General features: G+C 43.8%; 1 protein-coding gene across 1 annotated transcript in view; it reads left to right on the top strand.

Annotated features, from left to right (window-relative positions):
* DOCK3 (dedicator of cytokinesis 3) overlaps window positions 1-12,012 on the top strand; it is a 611,447-nt gene that overhangs the window by 552,978 nt on the left and 46,457 nt on the right. The window lies entirely within an intron of this gene.

Below are 12,012 nucleotides of genomic sequence, written 5' to 3'. Positions count from 1 at the left end.
TGTGTCATTTCCACTGGGCTATTTGCTGCCCTCAAACTCTGTGCTTTAATATTTTGTATTGTTTTGTAACTATCAGGAACAACCAAGGGTAGTTTTATCAACACCAACCATTTTGGAAACTTACAGCTGATTTTTGTTTATGTAATAAACACAGAGATCTGTAAAACATCAAACCATGGTGGCAAGTTGGCCATGTTTCACACTGATTGGTGTAAGATGTGTCAGATCTTGGAATGTAATCTCTCTTGCTTCCTACAGTGAGAAATGGATAGCTTGTTATATCTGTTCCCGTAAAGCCAGCTTACTGGGTAAACTAAAGGAACTGGACCATTGATAATAATTCATGGTGAAGACACAGAGGGGTGGATTTTCAGGTACACAGATTTGCAAGCTCATATCAGGAGTTTTGATACATGCAAGTTTGTGCATGTGAAAAGTCTTATCCAGACCCAACAGCATTTCTTTCTCTCCATTCAGCACAGCACCCTGTTGCAGCAATTCTGGCTGTAGTACATTACAAACTTCCATTTTTTCATATCACATCATACTTACAAGGTCTCAAATGACGTTCAGAGCCTAATATCAACTTGGTGACTCTTCTAGGCTGCTTTTACACTGGAATTTTCAGACATGTTCAGCCACAGCTGTAAAACACAGCCCCTCGTCTACATAAATTGGTGTCAATCCTCATTGTCCACTGGTCTATACATGATCAACTGGGTTTAATACCTATTGTTTTAAAAGAGTGGTTGACTCCTTTTTTCTAATAGGGAATCAACACTAAAAGCCTAGCCTAGGAAAATGAAGGCTCTGAGTGGATATGATTGCGCTCTATAAATATATCTGGGAAGTAAACACCAGAAAGGGAGAAGTGCTATTTAAACTAAAAGATAATGCTTAAAAGAACAAGTGGTTATAAACTGACTGTGAATAAATTTAGGCTGGAAATTAGAGGAAGGTTTCTAAGCATCAGAAAAGTGAGAATCTAGAGCAGCCCCTGATAGAAGTAGTGGGGATAAACAAACAACCTAACTGATTTTAACATGGAACTTGATAACCTTATGAATGAGATTATATGATTGGGTTGCCTGTGATAGCAGGGGACTGGACTTGATGACCCAGGAGGTCCCTTCCAGTCCTGTGTCCCTAAAATGGGTGTTGCTGATTATCGTTTGACACCTCATATAAAACTTACTTGTCTGACAATTCTAGTATAGGTAGAGCCCTAGCCGACTACATTGACAAGATAAACTAACTTGAGACAACTAGAACTCCAGATTTCTGGTTTTCTTCAAGAGAAGGTGTGACGAGATTGTAACCAATTCTGTGGGGCATAGGAGGAAGGGAGGACAGAGCCTGCAATGGTGAGAGTGTGTGGGTGCTTTGTTAGTAATGTATATATTTTTAAGGTTTCCCAATTTTAAAAAATTAAGTTACCAGTACTTTGAAGGGAGTTTTAAAATTTAAATTCTGGTGTATAGGTAATTTTTTTAAAAGTGTGTTTTATGGAGAAACTTGAAGGGGATGGGGCATGTTGGAATAGGTCAGCAACAGAGGTGCCCACTGGTGGAGGACAGCATAGAACAAGGGACAGACATGAGAGGCATGAAAGAATCAAAAGGGCAGTTAGGCAAACAGTTTGGATGGAGGAAAGGGAGCTGGAGCAAAATAGAAACAGACTAGATTAGAAAGTTAAGCCAAAACTAAGATGTGCAAAGCCTGTGTCAATTAGCTTGGTTCTGATGTGGAATGTGAGTGGGAGTGAGTAAAGAGATCAAAAGAGATGACAAATCTTACAAGAGTGAACATAAAAAAAAAATTTAAGGACTGGAATATTAGGGGTGCTCAAACCCTGATAACCTACAGAATCTTACATGATAAAAATGATTTGTCAGGGTCAAAAAAAACAAACAGAAAAGCATAACCATATCCAGTACTTCAACTGTGAAAGGCAAAATGTAGAAGAAACCAGTATCAACACATATGGAGATTTCCAGAGGAAATTATCTCAGTTTCACCTTTTGTATCTGTCAGTGGAAATTTCAGAACATGAACAATAAAAACTAATCAGTATAGCAGAGGAAGAGATCCTAAGGTCTGTAGTTCCATAAGTGAACGTAGCCTGCTTTTCAGTTGTGGACATACAGCTGCATCTTGGATAGTAAGTGACCTGGACTGTATGTTTAAGAATATGCATGAGTTTTCGGTGGTACAACAATTACTCTTGATTAAATTGTATAAGAATGTGGGAATTGCTGCTAGTGACAGTAACAGCAAATACACTGTATATAATTATAATCCCCATTAATTCTGTAATTATATTCCATAGCAGTGTTTCTGATAGTAGAGTGGGAATTAATAGTGTAACAACCTCAATAAACTCCCTCTTTCTCTCTTAATGACCGATAGTGTACAGACACTTCAGAGACTGAGTCCGTTAGCTGACGTATCTGCATGGATCATATAGTTACATGGTTGATTAATGTTAGCCAAAAGCAGTCATAGTCAGACCTCCCACTACCACAGATGAGGTTCCAGGAGAATGCAGAGACAAAATAAAAATCTTTATATTCCTCCTTCCATTACAATAATGATCTTTAACATGGAACATAAAGAAAACTCTCACCACCTCTCCCCTAGCCCCCGCAAAAAGAAGTAAAATGCTTAAGGACATCAGAGACACTGACATTCTGGGGCATAGTTGGTCCCACCATTTTACCACAGAGAACTCCCATTTTTTGATTGATGAAGTATCCAGGGTCCTGTACTTATCATCAGAGAAGGAAACTAGCAGAAAAGGAAAATCTGTCAAATGCTTCTTCTACCTTAAGACTAAAGAAGACATGTTTCTCCATACACCCAAATCTCCTTGACTTTGTTAAAGAGAAGGCTCACCCAGTAGCACTCCATCTTTTCCAAACTGTAAACTGTATCTTGCCCAAAGAGACATTTGAAGAATGGATTCCCAATGTGCACTTGTCAGCCTTCAGTATTAAAGAGAGCTCTATTTGCTTTCCATGAACGGTGGCCATCAAGAATCTGTTATTGACGGGTGGATACCCATTTTAAGAATGACTAAGAGCTTGTCTCAAAATGTATTTCAGTCAGCATAGCCTCAGCATTTTGCTCTCAAGGAAACAGACTACTAGAAGTCAGATGACAGAACAAGGAGAAATGGTCTCAAGTTGCAGTGAGGGAGGTCTAGGTTGGATATTAGGAAACACTATTTCACTAGGAGGGTGGTGAAGCACTGGAATGGATTACCTAGGGAGGTGGAGGAATCTCCATCCCTAGAGGTTTTTAAGGCCCAGCTTGACAAAGCCCTGGCTGGGATGATTTAGTTAGTGTTGGTCCTGCTTTGAGCAGGGGGTTGGACTAGATGCCCTCCTGAGGTCTCTTCCAACCCTAATATTCTATGATTCTAAGTCAAATCTAGAACAGGGGATACCTAAGAAGTAATGCAGAAGGAGGAAGAACTTGGAGATTTGCCAGTGTGCCACAAAGTATATCCACAAAGTTGCCTTCAACTTAGTCTTTGTCATTAGCTCTCCTTACTAACAAAGACAGGAGGGCTATATGGCTTTATTCATAGCAACTGGATGTCCAGGCCAAACAGAATTTTATTGTACTACCTTTTCCAGGCCAGTACTTTGGGAACAACTTAGACAAGGACCTAAAAGATAATGCAGAACAGAAGGTCTATGTCCCAGAAAAGAAACACCCTTAGTCTTCCTCTCAGAATTTTGTTGATTTGGCTGCTCTCCAGCAAAGTCCAAGGTTAGCTCTTGTTTAGGGTTACCATATTTTGAGCCTCCAAAAGGAGGACACTCCATGGGGCCCCGGCCCCGCCCCAGCCCCGCCCACGCCCCCACCCAACTCCGCCCCTTCCCCAAAGTCCCCGCCCCAACTCCGCCCCCTCCCCTGCTTCCCGCAAACATTTGATTCGCGGGAAGCCTGAAGCAGGTAAGGGGGTGTGGGGGGAGGAGGCGCGGCCCAGTCTGGCCTCCCCGGCGTCTCCAGCCTGGGTCGGCTCGGGCTCTGGGGTGCCGGCCCCGGGCCAGCCCCCGGCCCGCCCAGCACTGCCGGTCCCCGGCCCGGCCCCCGGGTCCCCGGCCAAGCACCCCCAGCCCGCCCAGCACTGCCGGTCCCCGGCCCGGCCCCCGGCTCTGCACCCCCCAGCCCCCGGCTCGGCACCGCACCGCCAGCCCGGTCCCCGGCCCGGCCCCCGGCTCGGCACTGCACCGCCGGCCCGGTCCCCGGCCCGGCCCCCAGCTCGGCATCGCCGGCCCGGCCCCCGGCCCGGCACCGCACCGCCGGCCCAGTCCCCGGCTCGGCACCGCCGGCCCCCGGCCCCGGCCCAGCACCGCCAGCCCCGCATGTCCCGATTTTCCTGGACATGTCCGGCTTTTTGGGATTTCCCCCCGGACGGGGATTTGGAGCCCAAAAAGCCGGACATGTCCGGGAAAATCCGGACGTATGGTAACCCTACTCTTGTTTCAAGTGGACCTTCTCATTCAAGTTGTCCAGAGGCTGAGAACTACAGAGGCCTCCAACAGTCTTCTCCAGGGCCGGCTCCAGGGTTTTGGCCGCCCCAAGCAGCCAAAACAAAACAAAAAGCCGCGATCGCGATCTGCGGCGGCAATTCAGCGGGAGGTCCTTCGCTCCCGGGCGGAGTGAGGGACCGTCCGCCAAATTGCCGCCGAATACCTGGACATATGGCGCCCCTCTCCGGAGCGGCCGCCCCAAGCACCTGCTTGACAAGCTGGTGCCTGGAGCCGGCCCTGGTCTTCTCACATGAGAATATCAGCAGATCCCCTTCTCTCCCAAAAGACAAAATTCATCACTTCAAACAAAGGGGAGAAATCCACCAACAATTAGTGTGTACCATCTAGTTTCAGATAGGCTGTATGTAGAATTCTTTCAACTTCCACTCTAATGCATTTCATCACTTCACCAATTCCTTCAAACTTAAAACAAAATAAGATATTGCTGGCAGACATTAGGCACCTGGTCAACATTCAAGCAATAAAGCAAGTTTTGATGTCAGAAAGATTCCAAAGAATGTATGCCCTCTCCAGTAGATCAAAAGTGAATAATGTTGTCTAACTATGCTCCCATTTAAGTCAGCGGGAGTTTTACCACTGACATCAGTGGGAGCAATTAAACCAATTCTAAGCACTTTTAAGAATTCCACCCCATAGTCCTCTTGGCTATAGATCTCAAATGGATAAATTCTTTCATAGCCTGTAGGTAGGTAGGGATAGCTCAGTGTTTTGAGCATTGGCTTGCTAAACCCAAGGTTGTGAGCTCAATCCTTGAGGGGGCCATTTAGGGATCTGGGGCAAAAATCTGTCTGGGGATTGGTCCTGCTTTGAGCAGGGGGTTAGACTAGATGACCTTCCAACCCTGATATTCTATGATTCTAGTTCAAGATAGAAACACATAGCAGCAATGGAACTGGAAAATTTCCTTGCACTCATCAATTTTAAAGATGCCTATGTTCATATTCCAAAAGTGGAGTCTGAATCATTGCCCATTGATATTTCTGTTCATCATTTTTTTATGACACTCAGAATATCTTCCCTAAGATTTTCATCATGTTGGTCATGACACAGTGCCAGTGACATATCAGTCTTTAATTTGACAGCTGGTCGATTTGAGCACTGACAGTGGATAAAGTGTATTTTGTAATGGGGAAGACAAAAACTCTCCTGTCAGCTTCCTGATGAATGTGGAAGAATATGTTGTAATTAGTTCAACAGCACACTTACCCACAGGTACAGCAAATGCAGCATGTGTGTGTGGTTTGTTTTTGCCTTTAAGAAGTGAATCCAGAAGTCCATGAAGTTAGCAGCTCAGCTTTTCTCACCTATTTGCCTATGACATCTTGCAGTTACTGGGGCCATAGACTCCCTAACACATTTAGTGCTCAGTTACATGTCTCTTCATGGGGCTGTCCAGACATAGATAGTTTTCTAAGAGTGGAGTTGATTCTTGAGTTTGTGTGCCAAAAGACTAGAGAAACTGAAATATTGTGAGAGAGGCAGTATGGTCAAATGGATGAGGCACTGGACTGGAACACAGGAGACCTGAGTTCTAATCCTAACTCTTGCATTAATCTGCTGCATGACCTTGGGCAAGTTCCTCCATCTCCCTGTGTTCCCCACTCACCTTTTGTTTGTCTTGTCTATTTAAATTGTAAACTTTTGGGGGCAGAGGCTCTCACTAACTATTTGTACAGTTTATGACACCATAGGCCTAAGATCTTGGCTGGAGCCTGTATGTGCTATTGTAATACAAAATAATAAAGAATACTGTTGCCCTTCTAAAAGATGTCTGGAGCCTTGCACATCAGCTTCCTGGTGGAAGAGAAATCAGTGAAGCAGAATCTGTGTGTATCCTAAATATGTTTTTTTTTAAATAAACACCAGTCCTGGGACAGGCTGTCAAGGCTGTATCCCCACTTTGAACTTTAGGGTACAACTGTGGGGGCCTGCATGAAGACTTCTAAGCTTAACTACCAGCTTAGATCTGGTCCGCTGCCACCATTCCCAAAGCTAAATTCCCTTCCCTGGGAAACCTTGAGAAACCTTTCACCAATTCCCTGGTGAATACAGATCCAAACCCCTTGGATCTTAAGACAAGGAGAAATTAACCATCCCCCTCCTTTCTCCCACCAACTCCTGGTGAATACAGATCCAAACCCCTTGGATCTAAAACAAGGAAAAATCAATCAGGTTCTTAAAAAGAAGGCTTTTAATTAAAGAAAAAGGTAAAAATCATCTCTGTAAAATCAGTATGGAAAATAACTTTACAGGGTAATCAAACTTAAAGAGCTCAGAGGACTCCCCTCTAGTCTTAGGTTCAAAGTACAGCAAACAAAGATAAACACTCTAGTAAAAGGTACATTTACAAGTTGAGAAAACAAAGTAAAACTAAGACGCCTTGCCTGGCTTTTTACTTACAAGTTTGAAATATGAGAGACTTGTTTAGAAAGATGGGGAGAACCTGGATTGATGTCTGGTCCCTCTCAGTCCCAAGAGCGAACAACCCCCTAAACAAAGAGCACAAACAAAAGCCTTTCCCCCCCCAAGATTTGAAAGTATCTTGTCCCCTTATTGGTCCTTTGGGTCAGGTGTCAGCCAGGTTACCCGAGCTTCTTAACCCTTTACAGGTAAAAGGATTTTGGAGTCTCTGGCCAGGAGGGATTTTATAGTACTGTACACAGGAGAGCTGTTACCCTTCCCTTTATAGTTATGACACGCCCCCCAAATCACAGATAGTGTTGGACGTCCGGTTCCACACTGGCTGTGATTTCTTCCTGGAGCTCTAGGAGAAAACAAAGTTAATAAGGCACATGTACCTTTAGACATACTACTGATTATATAAAAACTAACAATATGTTCCAGTCCAAGAACAATTTTTAACCAGTTGACTCTGGGAAACTTTCCCGGGAGAGTGCATCAGCCACTTTGTTAGAAGCTCCTGAAATGTGTTGTATTTCAAAATCAAAATCTTGGAGAGCTAAACTCCACCGAAGAAGTTTTTTGTTATTCCCCTTGGCGGTATGAAGCCACTGTAGCGCAGCATGGTCTGTTTGTAGTTGGAAACACCGTCCCCAAACATATGGGCGTAGCTTTTCCAGCGCGTACACAATGGCGTAGCATTCCTTTTCGCTGATTGACCAGTGGCTTTCCCTCTCAGACAGTTTCTTGCTGAGAAACATGACAGGATGGAATTCTTGATCCGGTCCTGTCATTCATCTCTTCAGATGGAAGCAATTAAGAGAGGTAGGAGGAAACAGTAGGGAGGGGGAATGCTGGAAGAAAGGGCCAGAGAAGCCAAAGATCTCAAAGAGGTCAGCTCTCTCTCTCTCTCCCTCTCCTGCCCTGTGCCTTGGTAGAAGGTAAAGGCTTGGGGGAAAGCCTTATGCTGTGGGGAACAAGCATGTATAAAGCACATTATAATTACAGCACTTGGTATTGAACTTACCACTGGTGTGCATGAGGTCTGTCTGCAGTACAAACCCAGGGTGAGGGAATCCCGCCCTGTGACACTACGTTAAATGAATGTTAAGGTTGCAAAGAAAAGCACATGAAAGTTAGAAAATGTCATTGTTACAATTGCCTGTGCAATCTTATTTTGACCCCATTGCATATGTGCATTATTATAGTCTTGCACAATGTCATATAGAACATAAGAACAGCCATACTGGGTCAGATCAATGGTCCATCTAGCCCAGTATCCTGTCTTCTGACAGTGGCCAATGCCAGGTGCTTCAGAGGGAATGAACAGAACAGGCAATCATCAAGTGATCCATCCCCTGTTGCCCATTCTCTGAATCTGGCAAACAGAGGCCAGGGACACCATCCCTGCTCATCCTGGCTAATAGCAATTGATGGACCTATTCTCCATGAACATATCTAGTTCTTTTTTTAACCCTGTTATAGTCACAGCCTTCACAACATCCTCTGGCAAAGAGTTCCGCAGGTTGACTGTGCGTTGTGTGAAAAAATACTTCCTTTTGTTTGTTTTAAACCTGATGCCTATTAATTTCATTTGGTGACCCCTAGTTCATGTGTTATGAGATGGAGTAAATAACACTTCCTTATTTACTTTCTCCACACCAGTTTTGTTGCCATTTTCTGTACCTTTTCCAATTCCAATATATCGAAAGTACATGGCAGAGCTTGGGATAGAATCCAACTTTCCTGGATCCCATTTCAGTGCTTGAAACACAAGGAAACATCCTTTCAACCCTAATGCTTAACGTTTGGTAGTTATAAGCAACTAAAAACAGGGGCTTTTCATGGTGTTAGGCAACTTTAATTATGGGCATCTCTACAGCTCTACCCTAAAATACCAATACAAAATGGATATAGTAAATGTGTCTGAGTGATTGGATTTCTGGCTGTCCATTTGAGTGCAATTAACAGGAGCTCAGTGAGTGCATTCTGGTTGTTTATATGTTGGAAATACAAGGGGATGTTTTTGTGGAGATGAAAAGTCTGTCAGTACTTTTGCTTATTGTGTTATGTGTGTATCAAGATGTATAAAGGTTACCTAAAATGGAAGTTAGAGAACTGAAATATAATTTTCATGGGACTCAGGACTTTTGAACAATGTAAAAAGGGAGTCTGACCTTCTAAAGTTCCAAAAAAGGTCATAAAAGATCCAAATACTTTCTGTCCAGGTGGATTCATGACTTCAGTAAAGAGGCATATCTGACTACACTGATTCCATGGATCATGACCCTTAGGAATTGGAGCTCACTCAGCAAAAGAGATGGCAGCTTCCTGATTTGAAGAGGAAGTTAGCTAAGCAGCCATTTAGAATTCAGTCCATAATTTTTCCTGACAGTACTACTGGATGGGTGGAAATGCTTCCTTGGTGGCAGCATTCTGATCACCAGTCCTAGATACCATATTCCAACAAAGCAAAAACTATTTTTTGTCTTTTTGTCAGCAGGTTTTCATGGGCCCTACCTGTGGATAATTATTAAAATGCTAGACAGAGACCTTTAGTGCCAGGTCACGGGAGCATCAAGCCTTTTGTCCCTTACCTGTAAATTTCATTTTGACAAGAGACTTTCCCAATCCACAGTGCTGCATCTGGTGATTCTGTGACAAATCCTGGATGATGCGGGGGGGGGGGGGAGTGTTGTGTGTCTATATATTTATTTGGGTTTAGTTTAAGAAAAAAAAGCAATCTATCATTTAGCTAAAAAGCAATTCAGATGAGTTTTTAGGGGTGGGCTTGTGGCTGAGCAGTTGTTCAGTGGGAAGGATCAATCTACTTATGTGTGGGAGGACAGTGGAACAGCCCGTTAGTTCTGGATTAGAGGAGCTTCTTGCAAAAATATAATGTAAAGGTAAGGAACAAAATGTCCTTCTCCAGTCGATGTTAAATGCAGCTTTCACCCTTAGCTCATTCCGCCTGTATCTCTTGTGATTAATGCTATTAATCAATGCTATTAATCCAATTTAATTGCTCAGCTGGTTTTAGAAAAAGAGCTCTATAAAAAAAAATCATCATATTTTTCTTACAGAATGGAAAGATCCCAAATAAGTTTAGAGGCTTTATAGATCTAAAGATTGTATCAGCCTTCTTTTACCAATCTGGAAATTCTACAACTGAGCAGCATTAACTCTAGGATTGATTACAACATGCAGAAAGGAACTGCTTCAAATTACCAGGGCCTCAAAGCCTTGTTCTGTTTGCCGTATCATTTTTCCTAATTTAACTTACAGTAATGGAGCATTCTTTTAATGTAATCCAAACATGAATACCACACTGAAGGCTCAGACTGTGGCAGGTTTTTTCCCAAAGTTACAGCTCAGTATTTATTTTGAGACTAGATTACAGTGCTTCTGCACACACTTGCCTGGGCATAGAGGGCTATGGCTGCAGTGTGACCAGTATGGTTTTGCTGCATGGAAGAGGAGGATTCAGCGAGTCAGCTCTTTGGGGGCTACCTGAACTTCTCTCAAAGAATGGAGATTTGGGGCCCAGAGATTTAGGGCACAGCCATTCCCTTCCATGAAAGAAGGTGTAGTGTCTGAAGGAGCAGCTGCACAGCTGCTCTCCAAGTGTGGCATGGAGGATTCCTTCATCATGCTGGGTCCCTGCAGACCTTCTCAGTGAATTATTCAGTGTGTGGGATAAGAATAAGATTTGCGCCTCTGTGCACAATTGAGGGAGTTTCCAGGCTTCTCTCCTGTTTTTAAAGATCCAGACAAAAAATTAAGCGAAGATAAAAGGCTGAAACATCTGGGAAATTGTTTCGCCAAATAGCATAACAAGATTTTTGATCAACTTAAAACTAAACAAGATTCAACCAACAGAGATTTCTATGTGTATTTACAAGTTAGATGGGTTTAGCAGTCTATATTCGACATAAGCAACTATATCTTATTTTAAAAAACATCTGGAAGAGTCACTCCTATTATGACAGGTATCTAAGCAGGTTCTGTCTAAAATATGTGGCCCTATTATAAATCATGTTTTCAAATACTGTGACCAAGTTCCTCCTCTATCTTGGTGGGTCCTGCGCTTATTGGCGGATTTTCTTGCCTCAGAGATTCACCATGTGGGTTGGGGAACAGCCCAGAGACCTTCCCCTCTGGGAGAACCCACAGTCCAGGTCAATTGGGAGGTTTGGGGGGAACCCAGGCCCGCCCTCTACTCCGGGTTCCAGCCCGGGGCCCTGTGGACTGCAACTGTCTATAGTGCCTCCTGTAACAGCTGCATGACAGCTACAACTCCCTGGGCTACTTTCCCATGGCCTCCTCCAAACACCTTCCTTATTCTCACCACAGGACCTTCCTCCTGGTGTCTGATAACGCTTGTGCTCCTCAGTCCTCCAGCAGCACACCCTCTCACTCTCAGCTCCTTGCGCCTCTTGCTCCCAGCTCCTCACACTCCCACCACAAACTGAAGTGAGCTCCTTTTAAAACCCAGGTGCCCTGATTAGCCTGCCTTAATTGATTCTAGCAGCTTCTTCTTAATTGGCTCCAGGTGTCCTAATTAGCCTGCCTGCCTTAACTGGTTCTAGCAGGTTCCTGATTACTCTAGTGCAGCCCCTGCTCTGATCACTCAGGGAACAGAAAACTACTCATCCAGTGACCAGTATATTTGCCCTCTACCAGACTCCTGTACCCCATTGGTCTGGGTCTGTCACAATACATAAGCTTCAAATGTCTATGGGAGTGAGATTTGCAAGGCTATCCTTACACAATAAACCATGGCTTGAAGCCTTGGCTTACCCCTCTACCTCAGTTGTTACAAATACAATGTAAGTAGATGCAGTTGTTTATATCTTTGTTCAGTGGCAGTGCTCCGTCACTTTACAGCTGAAATACTAGCAGACTTCCTTAAACCTGGGGTGAAAAAAGTCAGCACATTGCTTTTGGGAGTGTCTCGTAATTGGAATTTTCTGGACTTCCCTGCAAAATTTTGTCAAATGAAAACGAGGACAAATTTTTGGGGTGGATGTAGAAGAGATGCTGGATC

The sequence above is a fragment of the Emys orbicularis genome, chromosome 7 (assembly GCF_028017835.1).
Source record: "Emys orbicularis isolate rEmyOrb1 chromosome 7, rEmyOrb1.hap1, whole genome shotgun sequence".
Lineage (NCBI taxonomy): Eukaryota > Metazoa > Chordata > Testudines > Emydidae > Emys > Emys orbicularis.
Note: the sequence above shows the minus strand (reverse complement) of the source record. Positions and strands in the feature narration are given on the sequence as shown.